Source organism: Idiotropiscis lumnitzeri, chromosome 16 (genome assembly GCF_059441095.1).
Source record: "Idiotropiscis lumnitzeri isolate Australia: NSW breed Sydney's pygmy pipehorse chromosome 16, RoL_Ilum_1.0, whole genome shotgun sequence".
NCBI lineage: Eukaryota > Metazoa > Chordata > Actinopteri > Syngnathiformes > Syngnathidae > Idiotropiscis > Idiotropiscis lumnitzeri.
Window position 1 is genome coordinate 3901688 of NC_142406.1, and position 9796 is coordinate 3911483.

The window sequence follows — 9796 nt, forward strand, 5'->3', positions numbered from 1 at the left end:
CTGTCATTATCATGCAGTCATCATGGATCACTTGACTGGTCGTATTAAAAAAAAAAAAAACCTTTACGATAAGTAGTCTCCTTAAAAAAAAAACTTCTATAAAAAAAAATAAATAAAAGTTAATTTACATGAGCTTAAAAAAAAAGCCTTATGATATAGCTCTATTTTTATGTATATATATTTGTGTGTATGTATATATACACACCCCGCAATTGAGGTCTGCGTCTCTTAACATGGTGGAATTGACGACCTCTGACGGAACCGATAAATATGGTAGGAGCGCTATAAGCACAGTCCATCGGTAAAACCATTTAAAAATGTTCTCTCTGTGCTTTTTCAAGATTTGCATATCGCAACTCCCAACAAAATCGTTTGGGACAAATCCCCTCTCCTATGCAAACCTAAACTTTGTCACTCATAATTTGCGATACTGATTATATGAACGGTTGATGAAAAATGTCAAATTTGTTCTCTGAGAGGCTCTCATTACCGGTGACGGGGATTGTAGCATGAAACGCACTGAGAAGTGTATTCAGTGACAAATGAACGGCAGTAGCAGTGGCAAGGCAAGATGGCTCCCCTCTGGCGTCAGCCGCGAGGGGCCGATTGCTAGTCCGTTCATATAAAAGTCGATCCACGTCACTCGACGCGCCGTGAGAGCAGAGGGCATCCATCCATCATCTGTACCGCTTCTCCTCACTAGGGTCGCGGGGGGTGCTGGAGCCTATCCCAGCTATCTTCGGGCAGTAGGCGGGGGACACCCTGAACTGGTTGCCAGCCAATTGCAGGGCACACAGAGACGAACAACCATCCGCACTCACACTCACACCTAGGGGCAATTTCGAGTGTTCAATCGGCCTGCCATGCATGTTTTTGGAATGTGGGAGGAAACCGGAGTACCCGGAGGAAACCCACGCAAGCTCGGGGAGAACATGCAAACTCCACACAGGATGGCCGGAGCCGGGATCGAACCCACGCCCGATGCTGTCTCTCACTGTGAGGCCATCGTGCCACCCGCAGAGGGCATCAATAGGTAAACAAATGGAGCGCAGGGAAGAAATTGAAACGAGTCCCTCCTCTCCAACGCCCCCAGTCATTGCGATGACATTTTCCGAGTATCGTCGATATCGGCCAATCAACGGCAGTAGCAGTGGCAACGTAAGATGGCGCCCCTCTGGCTTCAGCCGCGAGGGGCCGATTGCTAGTCCGTTCATATAAAAGTCGATGCTCCAAACAAACGATCCGTTTTGGCTGCCCGAGACGTCACTCGATCCCCCGCGAGAGCAGAGAGCTTAAATCTTTACATTGGGGGGTTCGCAGGCCCCCTATGGCTGTGGTCTGCACCCACTGGTCCGTGGCCCGGTGCTAGCCCTGTTGTTTCAATGTGCTATTCACGTATTTACCGACGAGCCTGCTCGCAGGGGACTCTCCGCCCCCCAAGTCATTGCAACGACCTTTTCAGAGTGCCGTCGATATCGGCCAATTTCAGCTGTTTTTCCCGTACTGGAGGTCCATTGCAGGCTGAAATGGGTGTGTAACAAGTGCGCTCCAACAACCCCCAGCCCCCCCCCTGACGAATAGGTTGCGGCGCATGTCGGCAGCAATTTTTTAATTAAATGGCAAAGAAGCATAAAACGAATCATTCCTTACACTTGCAAGGATCTTCAAGCATACCGCTTATTGATGTACTGTAGACTTCTTATTCTGTTTCAAGCTCACACACATTGAACAGTGACAGATACATTGGAGAGAACAACTTGGTTAGGGTCAGTTGCAGATATTACATGAAGATATACATGACATTGGTATCAATGGGGTTTGAACCCTGGATCTCAGGTGAACAAACCCACAGCTCTATCCGCTAAGCCAGCTGGGACCTGGGAGTAACTGCCACTGCTTGTCCATCTATCTTTAAACATGGGACCTTTGTCAGCTTGCAAAAGACAAAAGCGCACATGGTGCACTTCCTTGCGTTCCTCCCGTGGCCTGGTAGTCAATGCCACGGGTTGGGATCCAGAATACCTGAGTTCAAATCCCGACATATGCAGTGCAATACCGAAAGCTCGCACAGGCGAGGCACCTGCCGAACAGTGGCAGGCAACAAGGTTGGCAGCCCGGTGCAAGGGGGCGGAATCCAGATGGACCCTTTGGTGTCCTGTTTGAGGAATGGGCACCAGGACTAGTGACTCTGACTTAGAGTTTTCCCTCTTAATTGACAATAAGTAAATACTTGCTTGAACAAAATGTGGTGAGATTTGAACCTAGGACCACAGGTTCCCCAATGCACAACACACCCCACTGAGCTAGCAGTGATTTGGAAGTCTCAGTCGCTCCGTGTCCATATATCCTAAGCAATGGGCTTTGTCAGTGGGAAAGACAAAAGCGCACGTGGTGCAGTCTCCCTCGTTCCTCCCGTGGCCTGGTGGTCAATGATACGGGTTGGGATCCTGAAGTACCTGGTTTCAAATCCCAACACATTCTGAACAATCCTGAACGCCAGCTCGGCAGGGCAGCTGCTGGACAGTGGCGGAGGGGGCAGCGGGCAGGCACAAAGGCCGGCTGCCAGTTAGATGCCTTGTTACGTCACCTCGGTGGGCGCGGGACGGCAAGACTAGGATCTCTAATGTAAAGAGTTTTTCTCTTAATTGACAATAAGTAAATGCTTGCTTCAACATAATGTGGCGAGACATACTTACCTACCACGTGTGCAGAGACATGGGGGTTGAGATTCGAACCTAGGACCTGAGGGTCCCCAATGCACGACACACACCACTGAGCTAGCAGTGATTTGAAAGTCTCACTTGCTCCGTGTCCATATATCCTAAACAATGGGCGTTGTCAGTGGGAAAGACAAAGGCGCACGTGGTGCAGTCACCCTTGTTCCTCCCGTGGCCTGGTGGTCAATGATACGGGTTGGGATCCTAAAGTACCTGGGTTCAAATCCAGACACATGCTGTACAATACTGAAAGCTACCTTGAGCTAGGCAGGTCAGTGGGAGACAGAAGGGGGATGGGCAGTCAGGCAGGGGATGGGCAGGCAGTTAGGCAGGGGATGGGCAGGCAGGAAAAATGAAGGGCGGACAAGGCAGAGAGCAGGCAGGACAGATAGCAGCGAAGGGTGGCCTGGCAGAGAGCAGGCAGGACAGATGAAGGGCGGACAAGGCAGGTCAGATAGCAGCGAAGGGCGGCCCGGCAGAGAGCAGGCAGGACAGATGAAGGGCGGACAAGGCAGGTCAGATAGCAGCGAAGGGCGGCCCGGCAGAGAGCAGGCAGGACAGACAGCAGTGAAGGGCGGCCCAGGTAGGGCGGAGGTGGAGGCGGTGGAAATGGTCGGGAGTAGGAGTAGGAGTAGGAGTAGGAGTAGGAGTAGGAGTAGGAGTAGGAGTAGGAGTAGGAGTAGGAGTAGGAGTAGGAGTAGGAGTAGGAGTAGGAGTAGGAGTAGGAGTAGGAGTAGGAGTAGGAGTAGGAGTAGGAGTAGGAGTAGGAGTAGGAGTAGGAGTAGGAGTAGGAGTAGGAGTAGGAGTAGGAGTAGGAGTAGGAGTAGGAGTAGGAGTAGGAGTAGGAGTAGGAGTAGGAGTAGGAGTAGGAGTAGGAGTAGGAGTAGGAGTAGGAGTAGGAGTAGGAGTAGGAGTAGGAGTAGGAGTAGGAGTAGGAGTAGGAGTAGGAGTAGGAGTAGGAGTAGGAGTAGGAGTAGGAGTAGGAGTAGGAGTAGGAGTAGGAGTAGGAGTAGGAGTAGGAGTAGGAGTAGGAGTAGGAGTAGGAGTAGGAGTAGGAGTAGGAGTAGGAGTAGGAGTAGGAGTAGGAGTAGGAGTAGGAGTAGGAGTAGGAGTAGGAGTAGGAGTAGGAGTAGGAGTAGGAGTAGGAGTAGGAGTAGGAGTAGGAGTAGGAGTAGGAGTAGGAGTAGGAGTAGGAGTAGGAGTAGGAGTAGGAGTAGGAGTAGGAGTAGGAGTAGGAGTAGGAGTAGGAGTAGGAGTAGGAGTAGGAGTAGGAGTAGGAGTAGGAGTAGGAGTAGGAGTAGGAGTAGGAGTAGGAGTAGGAGTAGGAGTAGGAGTAGGAGTAGGAGTAGGAGTAGGAGTAGGAGTAGGAGTAGGAGTAGGAGTAGGAGTAGGAGTAGGAGTAGGAGTAGGAGTAGGAGTAGGAGTAGGAGTAGGAGTAGGAGTAGGAGTAGGAGTAGGAGTAGGAGTAGGAGTAGGAGTAGGAGTAGGAGTAGGAGTAGGAGTAGGAGTAGGAGTAGGAGTAGGAGTAGGAGTAGGAGTAGGAGTAGGAGTAGGAGTAGGAGTAGGAGTAGGAGTAGGAGTAGGAGTAGGAGTAGGAGTAGGAGTAGGAGTAGGAGTAGGAGTAGGAGTAGGAGTAGGAGTAGGAGTAGGAGTAGGAGTAGGAGTAGGAGTAGGAGTAGGAGTAGGAGTAGGAGTAGGAGTAGGAGTAGGAGTAGGAGTAGGAGTAGGAGTAGGAGTAGGAGTAGGAGTAGGAGTAGGAGTAGGAGTAGGAGTAGGAGTAGGAGTAGGAGTAGGAGTAGGAGTAGGAGTAGGAGTAGGAGTAGGAGTAGGAGTAGGAGTAGGAGTAGGAGTAGGAGTAGGAGTAGGAGTAGGAGTAGGAGTAGGAGTAGGAGTAGGAGTAGGAGTAGGAGTAGGAGTAGGAGTAGGAGTAGGAGTAGGAGTAGGAGTAGGAGTAGGAGTAGGAGTAGGAGTAGGAGTAGGAGTAGGAGTAGGAGTAGGAGTAGGAGTAGGAGTAGGAGTAGGAGTAGGAGTAGGAGTAGGAGTAGGAGTAGGAGTAGGAGTAGGAGTAGGAGTAGGAGTAGGAGTAGGAGTAGGAGTAGGAGTAGGAGTAGGAGTAGGAGTAGGAGTAGGAGTAGGAGTAGGAGTAGGAGTAGGAGTAGGAGTAGGAGTAGGAGTAGGAGTAGGAGTAGGAGTAGGAGTAGGAGTAGGAGTAGGAGTAGGAGTAGGAGTAGGAGTAGGAGTAGGAGTAGGAGTAGGAGTAGGAGTAGGAGTAGGAGTAGGAGTAGGAGTAGGAGTAGGAGTAGGAGTAGGAGTAGGAGTAGGAGTAGGAGTAGGAGTAGGAGTAGGAGTAGGAGTAGGAGTAGGAGTAGGAGTAGGAGTAGGAGTAGGAGTAGGAGTAGGAGTAGGAGTAGGAGTAGGAGTAGGAGTAGGAGTAGGAGTAGGAGTAGGAGTAGGAGTAGGAGTAGGAGTAGGAGTAGGAGTAGGAGTAGGAGTAGGAGTAGGAGTAGGAGTAGGAGTAGGAGTAGGAGTAGGAGTAGGAGTAGGAGTAGGAGTAGGAGTAGGAGTAGGAGTAGGAGTAGGAGTAGGAGTAGGAGTAGGAGTAGGAGTAGGAGTAGGAGTAGGAGTAGGAGTAGGAGTAGGAGTAGGAGTAGGAGTAGGAGTAGGAGTAGGAGTAGGAGTAGGAGTAGGAGTAGGAGTAGGAGTAGGAGTAGGAGTAGGAGTAGGAGTAGGAGTAGGAGTAGGAGTAGGAGTAGGAGTAGGAGTAGGAGTAGGAGTAGGAGTAGGAGTAGGAGTAGGAGTAGGAGTAGGAGTAGGAGTAGGAGTAGGAGTAGGAGTAGGAGTAGGAGTAGGAGTAGGAGTAGGAGTAGGAGTAGGAGTAGGAGTAGGAGTAGGAGTAGGAGTAGGAGTAGGAGTAGGAGTAGGAGTAGGAGTAGGAGTAGGAGTAGGAGTAGGAGTAGGAGTAGGAGTAGGAGTAGGAGTAGGAGTAGGAGTAGGAGTAGGAGTAGGAGTAGGAGTAGGAGTAGGAGTAGGAGTAGGAGTAGGAGTAGGAGTAGGAGTAGGAGTAGGAGTAGGAGTAGGAGTAGGAGTAGGAGTAGGAGTAGGAGTAGGAGTAGGAGTAGGAGTAGGAGTAGGAGTAGGAGTAGGAGTAGGAGTAGGAGTAGGAGTAGGAGTAGGAGTAGGAGTAGGAGTAGGAGTAGGAGTAGGAGTAGGAGTAGGAGTAGGAGTAGGAGTAGGAGTAGGAGTAGGAGTAGGAGTAGGAGTAGGAGTAGGAGTAGGAGTAGGAGTAGGAGTAGGAGTAGGAGTAGGAGTAGGAGTAGGAGTAGGAGTAGGAGTAGGAGTAGGAGTAGGAGTAGGAGTAGGAGTAGGAGTAGGAGTAGGAGTAGGAGTAGGAGTAGGAGTAGGAGTAGGAGTAGGAGTAGGAGTAGGAGTAGGAGTAGGAGTAGGAGTAGGAGTAGGAGTAGGAGTAGGAGTAGGAGTAGGAGTAGGAGTAGGAGTAGGAGTAGGAGTAGGAGTAGGAGTAGGAGTAGGAGTAGGAGTAGGAGTAGGAGTAGGAGTAGGAGTAGGAGTAGGAGTAGGAGTAGGAGTAGGAGTAGGAGTAGGAGTAGGAGTAGGAGTAGGAGTAGGAGTAGGAGTAGGAGTAGGAGTAGGAGTAGGAGTAGGAGTAGGAGTAGGAGTAGGAGTAGGAGTAGGAGTAGGAGTAGGAGTAGGAGTAGGAGTAGGAGTAGGAGTAGGAGTAGGAGTAGGAGTAGGAGTAGGAGTAGGAGTAGGAGTAGGAGTAGGAGTAGGAGTAGGAGTAGGAGTAGGAGTAGGAGTAGGAGTAGGAGTAGGAGTAGGAGTAGGAGTAGGAGTAGGAGTAGGAGTAGGAGTAGGAGTAGGAGTAGGAGTAGGAGTAGGAGTAGGAGTAGGAGTAGGAGTAGGAGTAGGAGTAGGAGTAGGAGTAGGAGTAGGAGTAGGAGTAGGAGTAGGAGTAGGAGTAGGAGTAGGAGTAGGAGTAGGAGTAGGAGTAGGAGTAGGAGTAGGAGTAGGAGTAGGAGTAGGAGTAGGAGTAGGAGTAGGAGTAGGAGTAGGAGTAGGAGTAGGAGTAGGAGTAGGAGTAGGAGTAGGAGTAGGAGTAGGAGTAGGAGTAGGAGTAGGAGTAGGAGTAGGAGTAGGAGTAGGAGTAGGAGTAGGAGTAGGAGTAGGAGTAGGAGTAGGAGTAGGAGTAGGAGTAGGAGTAGGAGTAGGAGTAGGAGTAGGAGTAGGAGTAGGAGTAGGAGTAGGAGTAGGAGTAGGAGTAGGAGTAGGAGTAGGAGTAGGAGTAGGAGTAGGAGTAGGAGTAGGAGTAGGAGTAGGAGTAGGAGTAGGAGTAGGAGTAGGAGTAGGAGTAGGAGTAGGAGTAGGAGTAGGAGTAGGAGTAGGAGTAGGAGTAGGAGTAGGAGTAGGAGTAGGAGTAGGAGTAGGAGTAGGAGTAGGAGTAGGAGTAGGAGTAGGAGTAGGAGTAGGAGTAGGAGTAGGAGTAGGAGTAGGAGTAGGAGTAGGAGTAGGAGTAGGAGTAGGAGTAGGAGTAGGAGTAGGAGTAGGAGTAGGAGTAGGAGTAGGAGTAGGAGTAGGAGTAGGAGTAGGAGTAGGAGTAGGAGTAGGAGTAGGAGTAGGAGTAGGAGTAGGAGTAGGAGTAGGAGTAGGAGTAGGAGTAGGAGTAGGAGTAGGAGTAGGAGTAGGAGTAGGAGTAGGAGTAGGAGTAGGAGTAGGAGTAGGAGTAGGAGTAGGAGTAGGAGTAGGAGTAGGAGTAGGAGTAGGAGTAGGAGTAGGAGTAGGAGTAGGAGTAGGAGTAGGAGTAGGAGTAGGAGTAGGAGTAGGAGTAGGAGTAGGAGTAGGAGTAGGAGTAGGAGTAGGAGTAGGAGTAGGAGTAGGAGTAGGAGTAGGAGTAGGAGTAGGAGTAGGAGTAGGAGTAGGAGTAGGAGTAGGAGTAGGAGTAGGAGTAGGAGTAGGAGTAGGAGTAGGAGTAGGAGTAGGAGTAGGAGTAGGAGTAGGAGTAGGAGTAGGAGTAGGAGTAGGAGTAGGAGTAGGAGTAGGAGTAGGAGTAGGAGTAGGAGTAGGAGTAGGAGTAGGAGTAGGAGTAGGAGTAGGAGTAGGAGTAGGAGTAGGAGTAGGAGTAGGAGTAGGAGTAGGAGTAGGAGTAGGAGTAGGAGTAGGAGTAGGAGTAGGAGTAGGAGTAGGAGTAGGAGTAGGAGTAGGAGTAGGAGTAGGAGTAGGAGTAGGAGTAGGAGTAGGAGTAGGAGTAGGAGTAGGAGTAGGAGTAGGAGTAGGAGTAGGAGTAGGAGTAGGAGTAGGAGTAGGAGTAGGAGTAGGAGTAGGAGTAGGAGTAGGAGTAGGAGTAGGAGTAGGAGTAGGAGTAGGAGTAGGAGTAGGAGTAGGAGTAGGAGTAGGAGTAGGAGTAGGAGTAGGAGTAGGAGTAGGAGTAGGAGTAGGAGTAGGAGTAGGAGTAGGAGTAGGAGTAGGAGTAGGAGTAGGAGTAGGAGTAGGAGTAGGAGTAGGAGTAGGAGTAGGAGTAGGAGTAGGAGTAGGAGTAGGAGTAGGAGTAGGAGTAGGAGTAGGAGTAGGAGTAGGAGTAGGAGTAGGAGTAGGAGTAGGAGTAGGAGTAGGAGTAGGAGTAGGAGTAGGAGTAGGAGTAGGAGTAGGAGTAGGAGTAGGAGTAGGAGTAGGAGTAGGAGTAGGAGTAGGAGTAGGAGTAGGAGTAGGAGTAGGAGTAGGAGTAGGAGTAGGAGTAGGAGTAGGAGTAGGAGTAGGAGTAGGAGTAGGAGTAGGAGTAGGAGTAGGAGTAGGAGTAGGAGTAGGAGTAGGAGTAGGAGTAGGAGTAGGAGTAGGAGTAGGAGTAGGAGTAGGAGTAGGAGTAGGAGTAGGAGTAGGAGTAGGAGTAGGAGTAGGAGTAGGAGTAGGAGTAGGAGTAGGAGTAGGAGTAGGAGTAGGAGTAGGAGTAGGAGTAGGAGTAGGAGTAGGAGTAGGAGTAGGAGTAGGAGTAGGAGTAGGAGTAGGAGTAGGAGTAGGAGTAGGAGTAGGAGTAGGAGTAGGAGTAGGAGTAGGAGTAGGAGTAGGAGTAGGAGTAGGAGTAGGAGTAGGAGTAGGAGTAGGAGTAGGAGTAGGAGTAGGAGTAGGAGTAGGAGTAGGAGTAGGAGTAGGAGTAGGAGTAGGAGTAGGAGTAGGAGTAGGAGTAGGAGTAGGAGTAGGAGTAGGAGTAGGAGTAGGAGTAGGAGTAGGAGTAGGAGTAGGAGTAGGAGTAGGAGTAGGAGTAGGAGTAGGAGTAGGAGTAGGAGTAGGAGTAGGAGTAGGAGTAGGAGTAGGAGTAGGAGTAGGAGTAGGAGTAGGAGTAGGAGTAGGAGTAGGAGTAGGAGTAGGAGTAGGAGTAGGAGTAGGAGTAGGAGTAGGAGTAGGAGTAGGAGTAGGAGTAGGAGTAGGAGTAGGAGTAGGAGTAGGAGTAGGAGTAGGAGTAGGAGTAGGAGTAGGAGTAGGAGTAGGAGTAGGAGTAGGAGTAGGAGTAGGAGTAGGAGTAGGAGTAGGAGTAGGAGTAGGAGTAGGAGTAGGAGTAGGAGTAGGAGTAGGAGTAGGAGTAGGAGTAGGAGTAGGAGTAGGAGTAGGAGTAGGAGTAGGAGTAGGAGTAGGAGTAGGAGTAGGAGTAGGAGTAGGAGTAGGAGTAGGAGTAGGAGTAGGAGTAGGAGTAGGAGTAGGAGTAGGAGTAGGAGTAGGAGTAGGAGTAGGAGTAGGAGTAGGAGTAGGAGTAGGAGTAGGAGTAGGAGTAGGAGTAGGAGTAGGAGTAGGAGTAGGAGTAGGAGTAGGAGTAGGAGTAGGAGTAGGAGTAGGAGTAGGAGTAGGAGTAGGAGTAGGAGTAGGAGTAGGAGTAGGAGTAGGAGTAGGAGTAGGAGTAGGAGTAGGAGTAGGAGTAGGAGTAGGAGTAGGAGTAGGAGTAGGAGTAGGAGTAGGAGTAGGAGTAGGAGTAGGAGTAGGAGTAGGAGTAGGAGTAGGAGTAGGAGTAGGAGTAGGAGTAGGAGTAGGAGTAGGAGTAGGAGTAGGAGTAGGAGTAGGAGTAGGAGTAGGAGTAGGAGTAG